This window comes from Gymnodraco acuticeps, unplaced genomic scaffold (genome assembly GCF_902827175.1).
Source record: "Gymnodraco acuticeps unplaced genomic scaffold, fGymAcu1.1, whole genome shotgun sequence".
Lineage (NCBI taxonomy): Eukaryota > Metazoa > Chordata > Actinopteri > Perciformes > Bathydraconidae > Gymnodraco > Gymnodraco acuticeps.
The window spans coordinates 1,960,601-1,987,130 of NW_022991760.1; the positions used below are offsets into that span (position 1 = coordinate 1,960,601).

A 26,530-nucleotide genomic window follows, 5' to 3' on the forward strand; every position below is an offset into this window, starting at 1 on the left:
CCTCTTTGCTTATAACTCAACAGCCATCATTCCATACATTGCCACCGTCAAATATTGAATCAACAGAAGAGGAATGTGTGAAAATGTCTTAATTAATGAGTTCATAAATCCGCGTCCGTGCTTAAGACAATAGCATGCCAGGGGGCTGAGCGATGGGTGTATTTTGGGGAAGGGCGACCCCCGACACCCAGCCGGCAGCAGAGGAGGAGGCTGAGCCAGAGCAGGTGTCTGTGCTGACATCTGCTTCAGTTCACTGGGGAACACAAGCTCCTGCAGCCAGAGACTGACAATGCCACTGACGTGCCCCGGCTCCACATAACCAAGGTAGACCTTTTACACTTCTTCTTCTTATGACTCCGGAATGCTCAGGCTCGGCCTCATTCTTTTGCAGGATTATGTTAATTGATTTGAAAAAGCTTTTAGCTGTATTCATTTCCTATGTTGAAATTCTTTTAATGCATTTGCACTGGGAGAATATACATTTCTGATTTGATTTGATTACTATTTCTTGCTTTTGACACTTTCTATGCTCCGTGTTTATTTTCCATGTGGCAGTTTAATCCAAAGGTTTTCATGTCAGAGTACTAAGAGGATTCGACCCAGATCCCTTACTGACATTAAAGAAATAAATCGTTAGATGTTCAGTCTCATGCAATATTGATGCTGTCATGTTTACTCATCAACCCACTTTCCTCCTGAATCTAATCAAGCTGACAAGACAAACCCGCAAGGCTGTTGATTCAGACGCTATTGATCCAAGTTTGCTTGTTCCATTGACCCGAGTGCATTTTTAAAGACTTTGTAGTGTAATCAAAGGCTCCGTGGACTCCCTGACCTGTCATATAGCATACATCTTTTTTTCTCTCTCCATTCAGCTCTGACAGGCTGTCACATCACGATGCCTTACTTTGTGTGTTTGCTATAATCGAACATTGATCTTCCTCCCCACTCCTCAAACAATGGTTTAAAATAGGACGATCTGATGGCAGCAGGAGGATGATGGATTTATGTTGAACTGAGAATGAAGATTCTGAGCATGCTCTGGGGTGAATGTGTGAATCCCAGCCCTTATGTGGGGTGTAAATGAAAGAAGCTGTCGTCATATCTCTGTAATCTGACCTATTTCAAATCTCTGAGAGAACAGAGGAAGTGTACGATGGCTGTTTCATTTCTAAAAGGAACAAGTGTGCAGCTTGTCTGATCTCTACTGCTCCTTCAGCTTTATTATAAGAGCCTGCAGGTTTTAAGGAGCCCAGGGCACCATAGGAATTGTATTGACTTGTGTTTGAGGAAGTTTGCCCTTTCTCGTTTGATGGCTTGCTCTTTTGCAGTTGAGTTCATTTCATTTTATTCTGCTCACACACACTCTGTCTTCCTATCCAACAGAGTGCCACTGCTTATCTGTGAGCAGCCAATAGGCGGCTGTATAATCCAAATGTCACGAGGTCAAATTGATCCTGGGTTATTGACAGCTTTGTTTATTTTTGATGGATTCAGGTGTCTTTCAGGTGTTGATTTCTGGCCGTTATGTGCAGCAGAGCGTCTGGAGATCAGAGAAGCAGGTTGCATCCCCGGAGGAAAAGGAAGAAAGGAATCAGCTTACCTCCAAGCAAGGCATTTAATATCAAGAGATGAAATACGCAGGTCTTTATAAACTAGGACACAGATCAGGTAACTTGGTAAATGGTTCCAATGTGCAGGTCTGTGAGCCCCAAAGTTAAACTTGATGCAATAGTTTTGCACAGATTGACTTAAAGTGCATTTATAATTATATTGTAGTATAATTAACTGCTTTTATTTTTGTAACACCACACTGTTGCTGGTAAAGCAGTTATGTTATGGTACTCACATAGTGGGATAAAAAAAAAATGGCACCTCTGTTGCTGTCTAGTTTTTTTTCCAATTAAATGTTTTCAGCCCAATGCTCTCAATTTAAGAAAAGATAAAGTCATAAGCATGTAGTGTATCGAGTTGGGCTTACAACATAGGTCAAAGAGTCTTTGTATACACTTTAAAATGATGAATGCATGAATTATCTGCGTTGAAAGGTTTCACGATTCAATGTTGTTTTTTTCACAAATTACATTTATTTCCTAGAAATCTCCAGGGAACCTATTAATAAGTTATTGTGAGTGCTGCAAATAATTGTATACTGCTCAAAGACAGTGCAGACTTGTAGAAAATGATCCTGAATGTGCTTGCTGATGCACAGGTAGAACGATGTGCAGTGTGATAGCTTTCAGGCGTCTCCCCCACACCTCCACAAACAAACCGTGGTGATTTATGGAGGCTGATCCCTCAGGCCGGTGGGCTTATTTGTGGAGACGGGGGTCCCCTCCAGCCTGAAGCCTCTGCTGAGCTGGCATCAGCCTGTCTGGGGAAAGGATTAGGGGGGAATGGGGGGGTTGAGGTGAGGACTTGCTTATAGATCAACAGACACTGACTGAGCCTCACATGCAAACAAGAGCATTATCAGCAGGAATCACTCACCTAACATTGCTGAACTCATGTCCACTACAGATTGATCTTCTGCTTAATCCCCTCAATGCAGACCCTGGATATCATGTTGATAATGCAAGCATATGAAATGTGTGAGTTATTCAAGTGATGCAATAACCAGATGAGATTGTGTTCTGTAGCCATTCCCATGATCCCTTTAATCAGATTGAGTTATACTGAAGGGAATACACTCAGGTTCTTTCCAATTGTATATCTCTTCCTCTTATAGCCATTAACGCATTTTAGAGTTGGACAATTATCATTGGTTTTGTTTCGAAAGCCCAGATTAGCCCTCATCCTGCTTATAAGAAATCCCGATAAGAAAGCTGGGATGTATTGTAATTAGATTGGTTACTGACGAGGTGCATACCTTATCCCATCTCTGTTAATGGAGTTTCTGTTGGAATAGCCAGCAAATCTATAAAGCTTGTTGGTTACTAATTAACTGAAATAAGTAAATGGAATGTTGTCTGGAGCTCTTTGTGCAAGCACTGCAAAACATTGGTGCTTAAAGGCTGTGTAGTAAATGAGGTCAATAAGTAAATTTAATAATTAATTAGTGATTTATTTTATTAAAGAGGACTTATTCTGCTCATTTCAGGTTCATATTAGTATGTAGTGTCTCTACATGTCTCCATGCTTTAATGTTCAAAAAGCTCTTTATTTTTCTCACTGCCTGTGCTGCAGCACCTCTTTTCACCCTCTGTCTGAAACCAGAGCCCAGTCTGCTCTGATTGGTTAGCTAAGAGATGTCTCGCCCCTTAGCCTATTACGTACAATGTGTTGGAGCGCGAGCCAAAAAAAGGGTGTGTTAGTGATGTCACTTTGTTCAGGAAGTAAACAAAGGAGTCCAATGGCAGAGTTTCAGGCAGGGGGGGAGTGTTTGGGAGAGAAACTCCCTCTGGAGAGTACAAAGGGATTTTAGCGTTAACACACTACAGGAAAGGGAAACCCTCAAAAAGCATGACAGGGCCCGTTTTAAAAGGCAATTTCAAGAATATGTAAGGTTAGCAAACTGCAACATTAGCATTCATTTGGGGTTGTGTTTATAAATAAAGGAATTCAAATATTTCTCTTTTGCCGAGTTGGGGGATCATTTTCTATCGGTTTGTCAATAACAGCAACCCCTTTCACATTTCATGTTCGACCCACTGTGAATATACAACGATAGATTGACTTTTCAGTGCAGCTGTCACTAAACATGTTTTCTGTAACCCCAGAGATTGGTCAGTTGGCCCTTCGACCCCTGTGGGATTAGTTATCTCACCGTCCATTGTGTACACACTCCTAGCGCCAAGACTTTGGGAAATACAAAAGAGCCTTTACCCTGTGTCACACACACAAACACACACCTATCTATTTGGGCACATCTTTAGGTGACTGTCAGCAGCTGCTTTGTTTAAGGTCATTGCCAAAGAATCCAAAAAGGGAAGTTTTAAATCAAACTGTTCCCAAGTCTTTGAGCATGAATGGATGTAGATGAGGGGAAGGATGAAAAGGGAAGGTTAAATGGGGGGTGAAAAATGCCGTTAGCAAAGCCCCTTTAAGGATGGAGAAGGAGGAGGCTGATGCACACACAAACATGTACACACACACACACACACACACACACACACACACACACACACACACGCACACATGCACACAGATCCTCCAGCAAGCAGATATGCAGGAGATTTAGTTCCCTTTTGAATATGTAATGAGTTTAACATGCATGATGAGCCGGTGGTTGATTCCTGGCGAAGCAGCTGTGATCCATGCAGCACATTCAGGATTATCTGCCACCAGAGATAAGAGGCAGAACAAAGCTGGGGAGAGCGCTGCGGGCGGAAGGAAGCCTTCGTCGCTCAGCAGCGCTAGCCCCTCACAGCTATTTGATTGGAGAATTCCCCCCCGTATTACCTTTGCATGCCTCAAGGCTGAACTCCACTCTGCGGGGGGGAGTGGGGGGTGCAGGAGGCAGTGCTGGCCCCGTAAACGGCAGAGCATTAGCTAACATTGTGTTAAGAAAGAGTCTTTTATAGGACATCACTTCTCTGCTTTCCATCAACTTTGAACACAGTCAGATTTCTGATGAACTGAAGCAGTTATGATCATGATGTGTGATGGCACATCATGATAAGGACATTTTAATATATTTGCATTTATCCTATAATAGTGTTATTGTGGTAACTAGTTACTAATATTGAATAATCTACACTCAAAAAATCGAGTGTTAAAGTCAAAAGGGTTGACTTTAATTAAATGTATCATGTCAACAAAAAAAATTGTACGTAATACTATTGCTTTCAACTAACCTAATACAGCAATGTGAAATCTGTTGACATGATACATTTATTTAAAGTGAACAGTTGAGTTTTTTCAGTGTATCACTAACTTAATAGTATTGTTTCCAACTAACCAAATACAAAACAGTGGAATTTGTTGACAAAATATATCTAATTAAAGTAAATGTTTCAGGTTTTTCAGTGTGTGGGCTTTGGTTAAAGTTATTATATTCAGTATTAAGGGGGATCTTTTAGAAGAAATGGAAAATACTATTCATGACTTTGTCTAAATTATTGTAAATCTGTCTTTTCAGAATGAGCCCTTCATTTGGGGGCAGGTTCTCTTCAGTTCACCAATGTTTCTACTGTAGGTCAGAAGGGGAAAACTCAGGTCTGGCTCTTTAGAGGCCCTTACATCTTTTCTTCAATCCATAGGCCACAGTAATTCTCTACAAGTTTGTAAAATTGACAAAATGTAGTTGTAGTTGATCAAATGTTCAGTGTCCTGAGCGAGGGGTCAAAAAAGAAGAAAATGTAAGCAGTAGAGGAGAAAATTCTCCCAAGATGATTACATTCTAAGATTTGACACATAATAATCGATACCACAGAGGACACAACAGGCTACTAGTACACCACATGACCAGAAAACTGATATTTAACCAACGTGTACTATTGTCTACATTGATACTCCAAATAACTCTCTCTCCATTACTTTGCAGGTTTCAAAATTAAATGACCAAATAGCTGAAGCATATACATAACAAAGATGTATTCCATTTATAATTCATTACAAATGGAACATTAAAAGTTAGCTAATGTAAGCTAATGCTTATGTTAGCTAATTTCAGGTTAGCTAATATCTTGGAATAACAAAGGTCTGTCACTAAGGGACACTTCTGGGATAAATGAGCCATAAAGTCAACAAAGAGACTTCGTAACGTCTTAGTATTAAACTGAGCAGCTTATGAATTTAACATCCCTTTTTAACATGTGTTTTTATAGCTATGAATACAGATACAAGAACTGCCTCAGCTTCATATTAAGCATAATGATATCTATTCAAACTTGATTTGTACATGGGATGTTACTTCTTTAGTTGAAGTGTATCCAGGAGCACATAGTTCTTCTTTAGCCTTATAAAACACACTGACAAATGCTAAAGTCTGGAGACAGCAACTGCCTGACACCATATATATAATAGAAGATGATGTTCAACACATACTGAACCATGTTCTGCTACAGCCATAACATCAGTGTAAATATTTCATATGGACAATATCAATATCTTTGCCAGGTCAGCAGAAATATAGATTCCATCATATTGATGGTCACATGGGAAGGGTTTCCAAGGAGAAGCCAATAAAAGATTGACTACATGAAGCCTGTAGCAAAGTACATCCTCTCACTTCACTGCCCTTGTACTTCTCACCAGAATCAGTGTAATGACTTTCAGTTCATTTCAACTTCAAGCCATTGTGGTCTCAGAAGAGCGCCCCAGCGTTGAGCTTAATTACAGACAATTAAGCTGCTAAATGAAGTTAATCCGGTGAATTTCCTATTATGATGAAAAAATAGGGGCTTCCTGTCTGGCCTGCCTGTTTGTCCTTTGGCTCAATTTTAGCTTCCGGACGGTGGCAGCCATTGGTAGGCTTCAGGTAAAAAACAATTAAAATGAGGATCAAGAGTACTCACCTTTAGACGTTATAAAGCGCCTTAATAGAATCTCAGTTCAAAGATTTGTATGGGGAAATACCTATTCTGCTATTTAATCCCTGCACATTACATAACTGTGGATAAACACTGCTCGGCTAACCCAGTCGAGGCTTCCTGGTTTGTTCTAGAATTGACATTAGGTTGGTTCTGTTTTTCCTCTCTTAGTTTTCTTTGCCATCTTTGAAAGATATCCAGCGGTGGGTGAGGGGGAGTTTAAGCATTCAGTCTCCTGCTGGACTTGAATAACACAGTGACCTAGTTAGGAGGAAGCTGATGATGTCCCCAACCCTGCTGTCAGTGGCCTGAGACTACGGGATGAAATATTTTCCTTCTCTTCACAAGGCAGAGAAATAGTAGAGCCATGTCTCGCCCAGGCTTGTGTGACACATAACAGCTCTCTAATCAGGGCGAATGCAAACGCTCCGGCTCCCTGGCGGCTTGGAGCTGGGAGCTGGCAGAAACCCTCCTCTCATCTGGCCCCGGGCTTTCTCTGGACTGAGCTAAAGACCTGCCGAAGGGGAGGCTTCAACTCGCTACAGTCAAGTGCTGTTGGCAACCAATTAATGTTAGCAAAAGGGGAAAAGGGTAGGAAAAAGCACCTTGAACAAAACTTCTCAGGCTCCTGTTTCCATGGGCACCATCTCTCCAGGGGAGATCCTAACAGGTAGCTATTCTACGGTGCGACATCCTCAGAGCCAATCAGCTACAAACTGCAACCTGAAGACTTCTGGAATGTGTCATTTCTATGTTTCCCGTCAGGTCTGTGAAGGTGGATTCTGTCGGAGAACTCTATTTATTTTCCCCTGTCTCCTCTCAGAGAGGCAGGCACAGTGCCACTGGATCATCTGCCAGCAGAGCTGCCCCAGTGCCAGCTCCTTTCCATTCAAACAGAACAAGCGCCTGCATTATTCAGCCTGCCATCTCTCTAGAATGGATCGCCTATCACTGTGCCAAGCCGCTGGGCTGCACACTTACCAACAGATATGTTTACTGATGGCGTAAGAGTATATATCTTTTCAGTAGGGAGCTACTTTACCGTGTGAATACAGGGGTATGTGCCAGGAAGATCTCACTCAGGGCTTAAACCCCGGCAGAGCGGGATGTTTTCTGCTTATTTATCAGGATGTGGTAGCCTGAACGATATCCGAGTGCTACCGTGAAGTGTGCATGCACTTTACCATCAACACCAGCAAACAGCCAGCGAAGGAGATTTAAGCATGTCCACTCTCCACACATCTCAGGATAAATGTGTTTACATAGCATGCTCGGTTCCACAGTGCACTCTCGCTAAGTGGCCCTTCTCCTCCCATCCGCGTGGGTAATGGCCAAGTGATGATGTGAGGAAGGTCAGACGGTAGGCTATCATGCCAGTGGCCCAGTGTGTCGGTGACCCGCTTGCCTGATGCTGCTCATTGTGGTGGGGCCTTCAGCTCCTATGTTGGGAGCAGTCAGGACGGCTCCTAGGAGCTGACCAACTGTGTTGATGAGGTCATTATCCTCCAGGGCTGCTTTAACTGCTGTGAAAGGTCAGGTCGTTTAAAAAGATTTAGACTAGCTACTAGAAACAGACATAATTTCAGTGTCTCCGAATTCACAACTCTTGGCAGGCATGTCTTTGAACATTACATTTTATAAACCAAACATAGACGCTGAGATCAGAGCTGCCCTTGATCATTACAATACTGCGGTGTCACCAGACTACATGCAGATGTTCTGCAGCTGCATGACTCATCCAAATCTAAATCTGCTATTAAATCTTCTGATGTCATCATGTCCAACCTAAGATCCGTCTCTTTGTGGTTATGTGAAATAATACATGTATGACATCATCATTGCAGGAAGTGCAAACACATGCCTTTATCCTTGTTTCAGGATTTTTATAGTTTGTTTTACATTAACTGTGTCTGTGCACCGCAAGCCACATTATTTAAACCCCCAGCAATACAAAAAGTATTTCATTTGTGTTGCTCTCAACATTAGCATGTAAAAAAGACAGCTTCTTGGTAACTTTGGGTAATTATTTTAGAATCTCACCAACACATTTCTCATACCTTTGTACCAGAGAACTGTATACAACTCAGTGAAGGCTAACAACTAAAGATAGGTTCATAAAAGAAGTATGCATATGTACACTAGGTATGTAACGATATACCGAATATCGGGGTATCGCGATAAATAAACGTCTCAATACCATCGTGAGACTGACTAAATCTACCGTGATATTACATGGTTAATACAAAACCTTTATTTAACCAGATGGTCCCATTGAGATCATCCATCTCTTTTTCAAGGGAGACCTGTCCAACATGGCAGCAAGTAGGTTACAACATGAACATAAAACAACAGATAACAATAAAGGACATCGTATTTACAGGGCTACATGTACATACCTAGAGACATTGACAAGTACCAACAGTATATTTATATCTCGCCCTGTCAATAAGCCTCACCTTCTTGGCAAAAACTGTATTGTTTTTGAAGTGGTGGAGAGACAATGCACAGTTTGACCCACTGCTGTCACCCATGGCCAAATCATATCTCTCTGTCCCACTGAGGTGGCGTTAGACTTTCTCGTTGGCGGTCATTTTGACAGACAGGAGCGTAAAGCAAAAACTCCCAGACATTTCAATGATCTGTACGGCAACAACACACTCACTCCCTAAGCGTCCAGGAGCGACGCTTGGTCAGGGTCCCGTGGCGTGCAGTTGGGATGCGCCGAGGCTCCTTCAGCTTCATAAACGGACGCAAAGAGCTTTCAACTGATTGCAATGTATTCCCATCGGCGGAGGTATTTGACGCTCAGGGAAGCACCGCATCCGTTTATGTCGGCAGCTCTTAAAGGCAATGTGAGCGTCCATTCCCATTGGATAACGGAGAATTGTACACCCGGAAGTAAGTATTCTCCTTGCTGTCGATTGATTTGACAGTGATATCTGCACTACTCATCAACTCAAAAACACCAGATTACCTTTGTTAATGAAACGACATTGATAGGTTTAAATTGTGAACAATGCTTTTGTGTTTTTCCCCTTCAATTCTGAGAAACAACTTGTTTTCTCTGAAATGTGGAGCGCCAAAGAGACTACACTACCCACAATCCCTAGCTATTGTTGTGACGACGCCTGTGCGCTTTGACAAACCTCGTGATAAGTCAACAAGCTCTGGGATTGGATGTTGGAGTGGCAGTGTGCCAAGGTTACGCCGAGCGTCAAGCTCTTTGAAATGGAACGAAACCACGGCAGACTATTCAAAACTGGACTCGAACGCCCCCCCAGAACTACACATGCTGGCTATTGTGTTTTGCAACATGTTCTCTATGGCACGTCTCTACTGGGAATTGTAGTTTTAAAAGACGTTTTCCCCCAAAATTAGAAGTTAACAGTATTAAACTGTGTACAGTCCTGGAGGTGTAGGCGATAGGAAACAAGTCCAAATAAATGTTTCCCAAAAAAAAAACGTTTTCCTTTATTTTTCAATATTGCGATAAATACCGTACTATGGACTTATCGCGATATTATCGTACCGTGAGTTTTTTTTATGAGGGGCCGTACGGGACATTATTCAGAAATACCGTTCACACACACATATGAAACGCACTCACACGTGTGTGAGAGCATTTCACATGTGTGTGAGAACGTTTCACATGTGTGTGAGAGCGTTTAATGTGTGTGTGAGAGCGTTTCACATGTGTGTGAGAGTGTTTTATGTGTGTGTGAGAGCATTTCACATGTGTGTGAGAACGTTTCATGTGTGTGTGAGAGCGTTTCACATGTGTGTGAGAGTGTTTCATGTGTGTGTGAGAGCATTTCACATGTGTGTGAGAACGTTTCATGTGTGTGTGTGAGAGCGTTTCATATGTGTATATGAGAGCATTTCACGTGTGTGTGACGCAGGGCCGGCCCTAGACATTTTGGTGCCCTAGGCGAGATTATGATTTGGTACCCCCCCCCCTCCAAGCAATACACTAGAATATATAAAGAATAAATAAAAAATCTCTACAAAAGACCAATATACTACAAAAACAGAAACTTATTGACATAGGTAATATACATAAAGGTTTCAAATGTATTCATTATTGTATGAACATGTTTTAATTGGGGGATGGATGTCACATCCTCTGGGGGGATCCGGGGGTTTGCCCCCCCGGAAAGATTTTTTTTTAAACATTTTAAAGTAAAATGCTTCAATCTGGTGCACTTTCAGCACACAATTACTAGAGACCTGATAGGAGGTACAACTCTAAAACACCCATATGAAAAAGATCGGTTTACATTTGAATAACCAAATAAGTATGTGAACATAACCAATAACCCACAGCCAATAACAAATAAATGTAACATATTTATTTATTTTATCCTTATTATTAATATTGTAGTTATTAAATGAAAATCACTCATCAAACAAAAGTAGCTTCTCTTAAAACTTTAAGAAAAGAAAGTGCAAACGTGGACACAAATATAGCCAACGGAGCTCTTACAACTGAGGTTATTGCAAATAAATTAAGATAATGAACAACATTACACACACTATGAATCAAATGAAACAGGCAATCAGAACAACACGTCTCTGCTATGTTATTGTGTCCTTTAATTAGTCCACATCCTTAAAGTCGGACACGTCTGGACTTCCTTGCTGCAAATTCATTTATTGTATCGTCAAATGATATTTGCCCCGAAACCTCGCGATTGATGCTTATTAAAGCTAATCCATTGAGGCGTTCTTGAGCCATTGCCGACCTCAGGTATGTTTTAATGAGCTTCAATTTGGAGAAGCTCCTCTCCCCAGCAGCAACTGTCACTGGAATAGTGACAGCGATCCTGAGGGCCACCCACATATTTGGATACACTTCGTTCATTTTCTTCTCCTGTAGGAAAGTCAGAAGTTCCAGGGTGGTCATGTTGGCTTTTGGCAAAGCTGAGAAATTCAGCATCTCCAGTGCAAGTTCCCTCTTATCCAGGTCTGACTGTCCACCCCAGCTCAGGGTGTTGCTGAGTGTTTCACACTGCTTCGTCAGATCTTCCTTTGGCAGGTCAGGGAAGTTGAGTAACACCCCAAACTTTTCCTCTACTTCACCTAAGGCCTTGAATCTCTCCTGCAGTGATGCAATGGAAACATCCACCACCATATTGAAAAAAGAAACTTTGAGTTTCTTTATTGCATCACTCACTTGCTCCTCCGGGGACTCATAGGAGAACTGTCTCTTGGTTCTTGGTTGTTCTCAGCCTCTTCTGCTTGAGAACAGCTTCCACATTCATTTGGCCACAGATGTCTTTGGCAGATGCTTGGGCAGAAGCAAATCCATTGCTTCTGTAGCTGACCAAAGAAACTTCTGTTTTTCTCAGGAGGTCAACAGCAATATCCAGCTGCATTGACACTGATTGCAACGTTTTGTTGACATGTTTGATGTTGGTCAGGATGTCATACCATACCACAGTGCATATTGCAAAGCGGTATGATCCAACCTCTTCAGCCAAAGATTGTGCCTCAATTTTTACAACTCCATCTGTGGCTTTATCCCTCACCTCTAGAAGTGCATCTCTGACTCCTACAGCCTGATACCTTACAGCCTCTATGCTGTTGATCCGACTCTCCCATCTGGTATCAGACCATGATTTCAATGTGATGTTCACATGGCTTTTTAGGATGGACCATCTCTGAGTGGAGGCAGAAAAGAGTGTGAAAAGCTTCTGCAGGTAGCCAAAGTAGCTAGTTGCTTCTGCAGAGCTTTTTGCTGCATCAGCTACCACCAAGTTCAATGTATGTGCTCCGCATGGCACAAATAAAGCCCTTGGATTGATTTGAAGAAGTCTGGCTTGGACTCCTTTCCTCTTTCCTTTCATATTTGCACCGTTATCATAAGACTGCCCTCTACAGTCTTCAAAAGGGATATCAAGCTGTTCTAATCTCTTTAGAATCAGGGTTGAAAGGCATTCTCCAGTGGACTGTTGTACCTCAAGGAACCCCATAAAATGTTCTTTTATTTGGGGCATGTCCTGGGTTATAACTAGTCTAATAATGACTGATAGTTGCTCTGTATAGCTCAAATCTGGGGTGCAATCCAAAATAATTGAAAAGTATTTGGATTGTTTGATTTCATGGACCATATGGTCCCCAATCTTCCCACTGATGCAATCTATCAGTTCATTTTGAATTATTTTTCCTAAATAGGAAATATTGGTGGTTCCTCTTTGGACCTCAGCAACATGCTGTTTGAGGACTGGGTCGAACTTCGCCATGAGCTCTACCTCCTTCAGGAAGTTGCCATTATTTGGCTGGTTAAGTGTTTCTGTGGTCCCTCTAAAGGCAATGTTTCGCTCTGCCAACGACTGAATTATTGCCACCAACCTGGTCAGGACTTCACGCCACTTCCTCTTTTCAGCCTCCATAAGTGCCATTTCTACCTTGTCTATAGTTAGGCCCTTTTGAAGTCGAGTCTCCAGTTCCTTCCACGACGTCATGTGCCTAGAGTGTTCTGGGCTGTTCTCATGTGTTTTTAGTTTGTCAGTGCAATTTTTCCAGTCCTTTAGTCCACTGCTGATTAGTTGGTACTCTTTTTGGGAGAACAGCTTGCAGCAAAAGCAGTAAATACTTTTGTTTTTCTTGGAATACACAACCCAGCTCCTCTTGATTGTCTCTCCATTCACTAATCTTCTGTAAAAGTAGTGATGATGGCAACTTCTCCCGTCCTCCTTTTTAGGAAAAGTGAAGTCGGATTTTAAATGATATGGCCCTCGTCTGACTAATTCCATCCTCACTGTATCACTCAGTGCTGGCCAGTCAGCAGGATCTGAGGGGACTGCAATGGTGGACTCAGATGGGCCTGGGCAGTCAGCAGTAGTGGCGAGCCGTGACTTTTAAACCTAGGCCCTCTGACCCCCCCTCCCTCGAGAAAAAAAAGAAGAGATATTACGTCACAGCGTGTACTTCAGCGGAATATCAAAACAGCGGCCCGGGGTGCAAAACGCATCAATGACAGCGACCCTCTACCACACAAAACAACACCATGACAGGGCACCCACAGACAAGTAACAATTACAAATGAATTAAGTCGGCACGGCGGCCCACATTGAAAATGACTTAGGCCTATACCTTTGATGATCAAATCACTTAAACACAAAGTCCATCCTCCTGTCCTTTTGGATGAAGCACTTGCGGGTCATTCAGCTGAGCTGATCCTTTGCCACTCCAGTTTATCATTGTAATTCAATCTTGAAAATGACTCGGTTAATAATTTCGCAACGATGTCCTCACTATCACTGAAGTGAGCCATCATGAACGAACTTATGCTAATTATAAATCTATCGATCATAAATCTATCGATCTATCGAAAATAATAAAAGTAGGATAGACATGTGGATATTATCCGGCTGAACAAAACGTGCATTTATCTAACAGGTTCGTTTTCCACAGACCTTATTTCGAGCTATTTTCCAAAATCCTATGGAGAAATCCCGTTGCTTTCTGTCGAGGGAATCCGAGCGAAGCTTACTTCCGGGTTTTAGGACGCGTCACTGCACCACTTGCATAGACCTCACAGCGGGCGGAACTTGTCATAAAGTCCGCGAAAATAAAGCCCGTCCATTTAGAGGGAAGATATGATTGGTCAATTGTACTGTCATTTGACATTACTCTCTCGTTGAGTTACTATAACGGGCCCTCTGTGAATGTAGAGAGGGACCAACAAGCTCTCCCGTCTTCACATAACTCGCAGAGACGGCATTTAACCCTTCACATTCCAACATAAACTGAACAGGCAGATTCGAAGGATTTATTCTTTGGAAATATTATTTTAAATACAATTAAATCAAGTTATTTTGGTAAAAGTAATGAAAAATGTAACAACAAAAAAATATTACAAAAAATATTTAAAAAAAACGTTTTTAAGAAAAAATGTTTTCAAATATTATTGTTTAGAATATCTTAGGCCCTCACAGAGGGCCTAGAGGGCCCTGACGGCTCGCCACTGGTCAGCAGGATCTGAGGGGGCTGCAATGGTGGACTCAGATGGGCCTGATCAGTCAGCAGGATCTGAGGGGACTGCAATGTTGGACTCAGATGGGCCTGATCAGTCAGCAGGATCTGAGGGGACTGCAATGGTGGACTCAGATGGGCCTGGGCAGTCAGCAGGATCTGAGGGGACTGCAATGGTGGACTCACATACTGTGCTCGTTATTCCTTCACCTGCAGGCAGGAAATCCAAACATGCAAAGAAGTTATTCATGCTTCAGTTTTCATTAGTTATCATAATAATAACAATAATAATAATGACAAAAAAGTAGTGTATTAACGATTACACAGAGACCATAAATGTTTGGCAAAACTTACATTCTTCAGAGTGTGATGTACATGGGAGATCAGATGTTCCTTCTCCAGCAACTGGGGGCTTTTTGAGGTATTTCTCAAGTGCAGCTGGAAAAGTATATGGTAGATATTAGCACATTACAAGCAAAAACATGTATATACAGTCAGGCAAAAATAACTGCTGCAATCTGCCTCAGCTGTATGCAAGTTCACAACTGGCCAATATAAAAGTTAGGTCTGGACTTTGAATCAGGGGGTAGCAAGTTCGAGTCCCACTGCAGTCAGCATGTCGTTGTGTCCCTGAGCAAGACACTTCACCCCAAATTGCTCCTGTGGGGATTGTCCACAGTACTGAATGTATGGAAGTCGCTTTGGATAAAAGCGTCTAACAAATTACATGTAATGTAAATAATACATTCACATTATTTCGTTACAGAAGCTTATAAAACAAAGCATTGCACAATAATTAGACATTAAAAAGAGCAGAAAATAAACAAATTCTAAAATATAATAGAAAATAAACAGAAAAATAAATATATATATATATATATACACACAAGTTGACCGTGAAAATAAACTATCTGACAAATGAAACACTATTGGAGGATCAATTTACAGCAATAGAAAAGTAGTATATTATTTACAAAAAGATTATATAAGAATAATAACACATAAATAAAAACTTTAAATCATTTGTATTTATCATTCTGTATCAGAGGCTCGCGGCTAGCATGGCATCAAAGCTGTATCATGGGCAGGCTACCTCCTTAGCTAGCTAGTCTAATGGTACAGTACATACTGACTTTTTTCTTTTTTACACAAACCTCTGTATTTGACTTTCGATTCCTCCTGTTCTTTTTTCCGTTTCCTTCCCGTTGTCCCTGAAGGCTTGGACCTTTTCATAATGCTAATTATTTGCCTCTTGCTGTTGCATCGTTGCAATCTCCGACACTTTCAGCTGGAGCTGCCGCTCACTTTGGCTGTGAGCCGCGGCCCGTGGGTGCCAGATAAGCGACCATCCCCCCCTTTCATCACTTACAGTTACAGCGCCCATCGTACAGGGCAAATGCAAAATGTTGCCGCCGGCCCGGGGTGCAAAGGGTGTTTACTTTATTCAATTATTAATGTAAACGTATTACATCAAGGGCATAAAATTAGGCAGAATAAAAAAATAAACTTTTTTATTAATTTGTTTTTTTCTCCCAGAGCAGCACCCCTCCAGATCTGGTGCCCTAGGCGACCGCCTAGTTCGCCAGTGGGAAGGGCCGGCCCTGTGTGTGAGAGCGTTTCATGTGTGTGTGAGAGCGTTTCATGTGTGTGTGAGAGCGTTTCATGTGTGTGTGAGAGCGTTTCACATATGTGTGAGAGCGTTTCATGTGTGTGTGTGAGAGCGTTTCATGTGTGTGTGTGAGAGCGTTTCATGTGTGTGTGTGAGAGCGTTTCATGTGTGTGTGAGAACGTTTCACATGTGTGTGAGAGCGTTTCATGTGTGTGTGAGAGCGTTTCACATGTGTGTGTGAGAGTGTTTCATGTGTGTGTGAGAGCGTTTCACATGTGTGTGTGTGAGAGCGTTTCATGTGTGTGTGTGAGAGCGTTTCATGTGTGTGAGAGCGTTTCACATGTGTGTGAGAGCGTTTCACATGTGTGTGTGAGAGCGTTTCACATGTGTGTGAGAGCGTTTCATGTGTGGGTGTGTGAGAGCGTTTCACATGTGTGTGTGTGAGAGCATTTCACATGTGTGTGAGAGCATTTCACATGTGTGTGTGAGAGTGTTTCACATGTAAATGTGAATAACTTTGGATTTTATGTGTGTGTGAGAGTGTTTCACAAGTGTATGTGAACGGTATTTCGGAAAAATGTCCCTAACGGCCCCTCATATTTTGGTATCGTTACATCCCTACAGTACACTGATCTTCCAAAATACTGGCCTCAATGACATCGGACTAAGGTACCAAAATGGGCCAAGAAGAAAACTGATTTGCCATACTGGAGGTCTGCGCTCTCAGGAAACTCCTTTTCCACCAAGTTAGTTCAGGGGCAGGTTCAGATCCAGAGCTAGATTGTGAACCACTGCAGCGGTGCCAGTGATGGCTGTCTGTCACACAAAACAGTTTAACACAAACTATTTTGCCGGCAAGCACCAGAAGCCAATAGCCAGCAGTGGCTCATGTCAGAGGCTGGGGCGGGATTTACGTGAGCAACAACACTTTATGGTGAGAAAGCAAGGAAAATACATTTTTTCCAGGAGCATTGAGACAAAAAGTGGTGAGGATGCGACCACACACATTAGCTAAATTATACTGGCAAACCATTGGCTACTCTGAAGAAAAGTGTTCATTAGTTGGAGAAGTCATGCTTGCAACTTAATCTAGCTTCTTAGGTTTAACAGCAACATGAGCTGTGAAAGCAACGACTTAAAATGTCATGACTTGGCTCTAGTTCAGTGTTTCTCAAACTTGTTCACACCAAGGACCACTTAACCCAGGGGTGGGGAACCTCCGGGTTTTGCGTGGCTGTGTCTTAGTTGTAAGCCCAGTGGCGATCTGTCATACTGATCATACAGTCAATAACAGTGGCGAGCCGTCAGGGCCCTCTAGGCCCTCTGTGAGGGCCTAAGATATTCTAAAAAATAATATTTGAAAACATTTTTTCTTAAAAACGTTTTATTTTTATTTTATTTAAAATATTTTTTTGTTGTTACATTTTTCATTAGTTTTACCAAAATAACTTGATTTAGTTGTATTTAAAATAATATTTCCAAAGAAATAAATCCTTCGAATCTGCCTGTTCAGTTTCTGTTGGAATGTGAAGGGTTAAATGCCGTCTCTGCGAGTTATGTGAAGACGGGAGAGCTTGTTGGTCCCTCTCTACATTCACAGAGGGCCAGCGATAGTAACTCAATGAGAGAGTAATGTCAAATGACAGTACAATTGACCAATCATATCTTCCCTCTAAATGGGCGGGCTTTATTTTCGCGGACTTTATGACAAGTTCCGCCCGCTGTGAGGTCTATGCAAGTGGTGCAGTGACGCGTCCTAAAACCCGGAAGTAAGCTTCGCTCGGATTTCCTCGACAGAAAGCAACGGGATTTCTCCATAGGATTTTGGAAAATAGCTCGAAATAAGGTCTGTGGAAAACGAACCTGTTAGATAAATGCACGTTGTGTTCAGCCGGATAATATCCACATGTCTACCCTACTTTTATTATTTTCGATAGATCGATAGATTTATGATCGATAGATTTATAATTAGCATAAGTTCGTTCATGATGGCTCACTTCAGTGATAGTGAGGACATCGTTGCGAAATTATTAACCGAGTCATTTTCAAGATTGAATTACAATGATAAACTGGAGTGGCAAAGGATCAGCTCAGCTGAATGACCCGCAAGTGCTTCATCCAAAAGGACAGGAGGATGGACTTTGTGTTTAAGTGATTTGATCATCAAAGGTAGGCCTAAGTCATTTTCAATGTGGGCCGCCGTGCCGACTTAATTCATTTGTAATTGTTACTTGTCTGTGGGTGCCCTGTCATGATAGGTGTTTATATAAATGGTGTTGTTTTGTGTGGTAGAGGGTCGCTGTCATTGATGCGTTTTGCACCCCGGGCCGCTGTTTTGATATTCCGCTGAAGTATACGCTGTGACGTAATATCTCTTCTTTTTTTTCTCGAGGGAGGGGGGGTCAGAGGGCCTAGGTATAAAAGTCACGGCTCGCCACTGGTCAATAACTTTGTTGTTATTAGCATCTGGTTAGCTAGCTATGCTAACTAATATAAGAAGCAACCAGTGAGGTAAAGGCACATCTTTATATGATCATCATAGTTATAAAACAAATAAGAGAATAAAGTAAACAGGTATAAAATATTATATGACAGTAAAAAAAAGTTGTTATTAATAAACAAGAATACAGTTTGAAAGGAGAGTGATTTGTAAAATACCCATAAAGAAAAAGAAAATCTGCTTCCAGTTCTGTTTCATCTGGGTGTTGAGAGATGTATCCATAGATTTCCTAATGTTGCTCTCAAAGTGCTCCAGATTGATGCTTTTAACTTCAACATTTAAAAAAACAAATCTTCCCGGGGGAGCATGCCCCCCGGACCCCCCTAGAGGAGGTTAGGTCCCCCCCCCCCCCCCCCCCCCACTTAAATCATGTTCACATGGATAGGAGTCTAAATACATTTGCACAGATCTTGTGTCCATATATTTCTGTTTTGTCATGCCACAACCGTGCACGTGCATGCGTGAGTCATGGCAAGATATCTGGATTAAGAGGTTGCTTTTTCTTTGCACAGCATGAAAGAAAGGTGAAATGAGTGGGCTGTGATTTTAGTATTTTTAAGCAGAGGTCAATCATTTGTACGGCCCTCGGAGGATGTTGAAAACATTGAAATGGCCCTTGAGAGGAAAAAGGTTCCCCACCCCTGACTTAACCAATAAAAAAACACTCGCGGACCACCTAACTCCACAAATATCCAAAAACACGTAGTTTTTCTAGAACAGATTACAAATCGCCTGAAAATGGTACAAACAGGCGACAACATGTGTGACGAAGGTGTTGCACTGGGCTATATTATGCAATTGAAAGTAAAACTTAAGCTTGCTCCATTGCGGAGATATTCCCGCGAGAGTGCGGAAAACTTAAATTAACTTATTTATTTAAAATGTGAAATGTTACCAATATACTCACAGACCACTAGGGGGCGCTCACAGACCACCAGTGGTCCGCGGACCACACTTTGAGAAGCACTGCTCTAGTTGGTGGAATAGCTTACTAGTTTACAATTAGTTCTCAAGTTAAACCAATTCCGAACCAACACTAGACCCAGCACGGAACTGAAAAGGAACCAATAAATCCCTAAAACAATTGTTGAAGCAGTGTCAGTGCTGTAGTCAGACTGTGTATTTGATTTCAGTTGGATAAATGGTCAGAGCAGCTCTCGTACAATAATAGCTTTAGGGTTCTAATATCTTTATGACAGGCGGTATATTACACAAACCAGTCCAGAGGGATTTCCTCTGATATAAATGTCTCTGAGAATCTGGGGAGACGGTGTAGGGCTAGTCCTCCATTACATTCTTCTCTTCAGTGTGATGCAGGATAAGATGAGTAGGCAAGTAAGGAGGAAACGCATATTTCAGCTCCTGTGCCTCCCTTCTGCTTGCTAACTTTAAGAAATGCTTGCACTATACTGTCGGTAACAGATGATCTCATCCTATGGTTATGAGGAGATTCTGGTGATCCATCTAGGCTCCGGTTGACATGTCATCACAGAGGATCGTTCCCCAGAAAAAGGCCTTTTGCTCAGTCGGCGAGGAGCCGCTCAATCAGGCTATGGCTCGGTGCTCACAGCAATTTGACTTTCCTCTAGCTGCCGTGGAGCCACGCTAGAAGAAATTCCCCTGGGACTCACTGAAGATTTCCAAGGGATTCTTATACCTTACCGGGGCAAATTGAAAGCAATCTTTATCAAATCACTGTGTAATGTAAAGGGTGTCACAGAGAATTATCCCTCAAGTGTGCAGTTCTTGTAAACTCAAAATAGTCTGTCTATGTCTAAACTGCAGGAGCTATATTTCGTTTTCTTTCTAAGATCTGATTATTTTGTCTCTGTGTTTCCGCGGGAGGGGGCATGGGGCTTAACAGGTTAAAATGTGGCCAATATTGGATTCCAGTGTGAACTGGTGAATGCACTGAACAAAAAAAGCAATAACAAAGACAGTCAGCACGCTGCAGAAAAAGGTCAACATGGAGATCAGCTGAAGGTCTCTCTTAAGAAGGGTACGCTCTCTAGCACACAGGAGACAGCAGGCACTGATGTCATCAACTGGTGCCGATCAGGTAATAAGGGCCTGGAGGTGGCTGATAAAATATGCTATGAAAAAACACCTGGCAAAGAAGTGCAGGAAACACAAATCCCAGGCTGCAACTGTCCCAACACCCTTTTCCTGCTTTTACGTTTGCATATATGAAAGGACTCATATCCAACAAGTCATAATCAGGCACGAAGCAAAAACCTGTAGGTTCAGGTCTTCCTTATACTTCTGAGAGCGATACAGGTATTTCAAACATGTTTGGTTGATTTGATATCTCTATCTGATGCATAATCTGGCCTTCTGCAGGATAGTGACATCACTATGTAACACTCAAGCTCAAGGGGCGGGACATCTCTAAGCGGTTGACCAATCACAACAGAGCCAGCCAGCTAACCAATCAGAGCAGACTGGGCTCTGGTTTCAGACAGAGGGTGAAAAGAGGTGCTGCTGCACAGGCAGTACGAGACAAATAAAGAGCTTTTTGAACAGTAAACCATGGAGACATGTCCCAGTAGAGACACACCATACTGATATGAAGCTGAAAATGAGCAGAAGAAGTCCTCTTTAAATAGTTTTTTTTTAGGTTTTGTTAAGCGTCATGGTTTTTTCAAGAGATTCTCAGAACCCGGGTAGTTTTGTAATCCTCAAATGCAACTAATTATTCCCCAAATCCAACAACCTTGAAATCAAAAGCTGCAGCATGACAAACATCTCCAAATCCCAAAAGCCAGGAGCTAGAGTGTATTGTGGAGTCTTTTTTTTTTACCATCTGTTCACTCGTGTTTAGAGGGACTGTGTATACACAGAGATCATCCCTGGCCCTCTTTTATCCACCTAGACATTCACACTGAAGTCTTTGTGTTACTGCACTTCAGACTCTCGCATGGTTGTATAGTATAGAAAGGGGAAATCACAGCAAGAAGACCATTCAGTCCGGGGACTCTCCCAGCATGTCAATGTAAAGGCCTTATTCATGTTGCCTTCACACATGGCATCAGCCAATGAGATTACAGAAGCAGCACCGCCTGTCACTCACATAGGCGGTGCTGCAGCCGCAGTGATTGCCAATCCTCCCGTTTATAGTGATGAAAACGCAAAAAATGGTTTCTACACTTTGACTGAAATATGAAGTATTTTTTAAAAGTTTTTACCTCAATATTAAAGGATGCTCATCTCTGGACAGCCAAGGTCCCCATGCCTCACTGTGTTACCTTTAATGTGCTGAAGTTGAGGAAAAAGTGATGTTTGGCCTCTGCAGGGTTTTATAGAAAATCTCTCAAGTTTATGCTTTCTGCTGTGGTCCAATGGGGGGATCATGCTGCGAGCATCCAAGGCCCATCGCAGGCTCTGGTTGCCAAAATGAACTCCTGAATATATTCAACAGATCCCTGCTGGATTCATGCTTTGCGCAGTGTTGTGGTGTCAAGCCCTGACCACAGCCTCAGTGCAAGCTGTAGTCAAACTGATTGATGGATGGAAACAGAGCTTCTCCAAAGCAGCAAGTCAGGTCAGAGACAAATGTATTTCTTTACCCCCTCATCCCAAAATGCTTTGTAGATGGCATAAACTCACAAACACAAGTGAGTGTTGAAGTGTGTGTAGGCTCACACACTCTCCTCCTCTTTACAGTACCGGATCAGTGTGGACCCTCTGGATGCAGAAAGTGAGAAGAGACATGGAGCCAGGCTTAAACCCTGAACAAATAAGAGCACTGCTGAAAGCTGAGACCATGTTTTACATTCACATCCGAGTCTCTCATAAATCCTTTATACAAGCGCTGATGCCGATCTCCTTCATCCTCACAAGGCTGTGGATCTTTGTTTTAGTGCCTCCTCGTCTGTTTGGGCCAGAGCAATAGAATACGATTTACTGCCGTACGTTCTGAGGATCCTGATGTGTATGCAGTTTTGTGCTGAATTGTGAAACGGTCCAGGGTCAGAGCAGGAAGGATGGAGGTCACGGCCAGTTTTAATGAGCACACACCTCAAAGGCTTCTGCCAGTAACTTAAGACAAAGCAGCGGGGTGCTTGTGTGTCAAATAAACCCAGAGCGGTTCCCTCAGGTGTGTGCGTGGTTACGTGTGCTCTACATGTTTTTTAGAACATGACATATGCCCAGCTCTTATGGATACACTTTATGTAAACTAACGCCAGGGCCGGACTGGGACAAGTCAGGCCGGGAATTATACACCCAGCCAGGCCACTACCAGTTTTATTTTTGGGCGTTTTTCTTGATGTATCGTCAATATTTACAGCATTGCTGCCCTTAGTGATAGCCCTATCTACTACGAAAATAGAAACATATGGACATACGTTGCTATTTAAAAAAGTGTGCAAATGTATTCGGTAACCTATCCATGTGAACATGTTTTAAGTGGGGGTGACCAGGGCCGGCCCTGACCAATTTGCCGCCCTAGGCGAGATTTTAGATGGCGCCCATACCATATGGTTGGGTTATGGTTGTGCAAATGATAAAACGGTAAGATCCAATCTCCTCAGCCAAAGACTGGGCTTCAACTCTCACCACAGGGTCTGCAGTTGTTTCCCTCACCTCCAGAAGAGCCTCTCTGATTTGCCCAGCCTGGTACATTACTGCCTCAACGCTTTTTATCCTGCTTTCCCATCTGGTCTCTGACCACGATTTCAGGGTTGTTTTGACATATTTCAGCAGGATGTCCCATCTATGCGTGGAGGCAGAGAAGAGTTTGTACAACTTTGTTAAATAGCCAAAGTAGCCTATAGCATCTGGTGAGCTCTTTGCAGCATCAGCTACCACCAGATTTAAGGTGTGAGCACCACAAGGGACAAAAAAAGCTCTTGGGTTCTGCTGAAGCAACCTAGCCTGAACACCTTTATTCTTACCCTTCATGTTGGCACCGTTGTCATACGACTGTCCTCTGCAGTCCTCAAAGGGGATGTTAAGTTCCTCCAGCCTTTTGAGAATGAGCAATGTCAAACTTTCCCCTGTTGACTGCTCTGCCACAAGAAAGCCCAGGAAATGTTCTTTAACCTGTGGTTTGTCTTCTAGCGATACTATCCTGACAATAACAGAGAGTTGTTCTTTATGACTCAGATCAGGAGTGCAATCCAAAATGATGGAGAAATACTTACACATTTTTATCTCTTCCACAATTGTGTCCAGTATTTTAGAGCTGATTGAGTCAATCAGTTCATTTTGAATTATTTTGCCCATATAATGTGTGTGACTGCCAGCTCCACTTGCCACCCTACCAACATGCTGCTTTATGACTGGATCGAATTTGGCCATAAGCTCCACTTCTTTTAAAAAGTTGCCATTGTCTGGTTGGTTTAATGCAGGGGTGCCCACACTTTTTGGGCCGGTGGGCTACTTTTGAAATGACCAGCTCACCGAGGTCTACCAACCAAAAATAAAATCTCAAATTGCAAGGGGCTGAATAACACGTTTTATTTATACATGGGATAACTACAGAAACAAATACATGAATACCTAAAACTAAAAAGGCATGTTAACCTCTCTCTATTTCTCTCTCTCTCTGTTAAGAAACACATAACAAGCAGGCTAAGAAACCACTCTCCATGTCCTGAAATCTTAAACATAAAACACAAATATAAGTACAAGGAATACAATAAACGAGTAGAACACTCAACTTAGACACCAGACTCAAATGGGTCCTATGAAACAGTCTCTCAAAGTTATCTATCTCTCTCTCTCTCTCTAGCTGCTCTCTCTCTCTCTCGTCTCCTCTCTCTCTCTCATCTCTCTTCTCTCTCCTCTCTCCTCTCTCTCTCTCGCATCTCTCTACAGTCTACTCTCTCCTTCCTCTCGTCCTCTCTCTCTCTCCTCGATCTCTCTCTCTCCTAGCTCGTCTAGCTCTCTCCTCTCTTATCCTCTCACTCCTCTCTCTCTCTATCGTCTCTCTCTCGTCCCTTCATTTCCCTGTTAAGAAACACATAAAAACAAGCAGGGTAAGAAACATCTCTCCATGGTCCTGATATAATGCTGCAAAACAAAATTCAATATATTTAGGTGGGTCCCTACCATATTCTGATGACTTGCACTGAATGGAGTCCGTCAATGTTGCATAATCAGGACGGTAACTGCTGATGGCTAGTCTCAGGCAGGCCTCCAAATGTTCATCAGTTAATTGGGAACGGTATTTCGACTTCACTATCTTCATTTGGGAGAAGGCTGACTCGCATAAATAAGTCGAGCCGAAGAGTGAGGTCGGTGAGGTGGCACATTTTCTGACGTTTGGATACTTTTCAACCCTGAATAAGTTCCAAAACTGTCCGGCATGGGCACGCGCCTTCAACTGGATGTCGGCCTGCAGCGACAACATCTCATCCTCCAGCGCAGACGGGTTCAGATGAAACACTGCTCCGATGTTTTGGGCCAGCGAATATATCAATATCATATCTTCACTAAATGGATAGCACATGAATGTGGCGATTGGCTCGAGCAAAGCGAAGTCTCGGAAGCGTTTCTCGAAGTCAGATGTAATGTTATTGACTTGCTCTGTGTAGCGCGCACTGTCAAGGAGCGCGCTGTCCTTCCCTTGCTTCTCCAGCTCAGAGGCGATGTTTTGGAAGTTAGCCAAATCTTTGCGCTGCAGCTTTGAACACAGCAGATGCAGTCTTCGTTTGAAGGCATTAACTGAGCTGATCATGTCAACCACAGTTCTGTCTTTCCCTTGTAGCTCCAAGTTCAGCTCATTTAACATGTGTGTAATGTCTGTTAAGAACGCCAGATCTAATAGCCACTCCTCGTCATCTAGACGTGCGTACTCCGCGAGCTTGGTGCCATGGAGAAATGCCTTTATCTCCGGTAGAAGCACTCGAAATCTCTCGAGAAAATTGCCCCTACTCAGCCATCTTACGTCGGTGTGTAGTAAGAGGTCAGTGTGAACAGTCGGCATCCTCCAGATATGCACGAAACAGCCGTCTTTGAAGAGGTCTTGCCCGAATAGAACAGGCCACTTTAAGTGACACATCCATTACCTCTTTCATGTTCAGCATTTTAGCACAAAGTGCGTGCTGGTGTATGATGCAGTGATAATTCAGAAAGTCAGGGAATATGTCATCCTCTCTGCATTTTGCGATGAAGCCATTACACCGGCCCACCATCGCAGGCGCACCATCCGTTGTGATGGAACTCAACTTAGACATGGGGAGTTTAGTTTTGTCAACAAAGTTTTTAAACGTCCGAAAAATGTCCTCGCCCCGAGTGTGTTCCTTCATTGGCAGAATTGTCAGCAGTTCCTCTTTCGCCGTCATGTCTGTGAACACCATCCGGATAAAAACGCACAATTGCGCTGTATCGCTCACGTCAGTGGACTCGTGAGTGAGAAACACTCGCAGTCTTCTATGTCCTTCCTGAGTTGCTGGGTCAAATCCTCAGCCATGACTTCACAGCGACGTGTGACTGTGCTCCGTGATAATTGGACGGCCTTGATAGCGTTTACTATTTCTGTTTTGTTTGTGTAATCCCGAAACAAGGCGTCTGCTGCTTCTACGAAGGCTTCTTTCACCATCTCTCCATCTTGAAAGGATTTGTTGTGTTTGATTATAGCGTGACTCACTCGTAGAGATGCTTCAGTGGCTGCCTTTGCGGTGGATGTCGGCTTTAAGAAAAGTGACTGCTGTCCAGCTAATTGTGACTTAAGTTCCCTCACCTTTCTCTTTCTCAACTCGCTACTCGGAGGGAAGTCGCTGTCATATGCCTTGTGAACACTCCGATAATGCCTCTCCACGTTACATTTCTTTGGCAGAGCGACGCTTGCTTTACAAATAAGGCAAATCACGTTTGAATGTGACATCACAAAAAAATATTCTTCCTCCCATTCTGGGTGGAAGTGGTATGTTTTTAGCTTCTTGCTCGGTCCCGCACTCATTTTGTTATTTGTCTCTTGTTTACATTAATTTGAGTTTTCCCGCACTTGACTGATTTTATATCGCT

The 26,530-nt window shown here is 42.7% G+C and overlaps 1 protein-coding gene across 1 annotated transcript in view; it reads left to right on the forward strand.

Annotated features, from left to right (window-relative positions):
* Positions 1–237: 237 nt before the first annotated feature.
* Positions 238–26,530, forward strand: part of tnc (tenascin C) — a 156,582-nt gene continuing 130,289 nt past the window's right edge. Inside the window, exon 1 of the mRNA XM_034199253.1 lies at positions 238–324. The gene's annotated coding sequence lies outside the window, so the exon portion shown is untranslated. The remainder of the gene's footprint in view (positions 325–26,530) is intronic.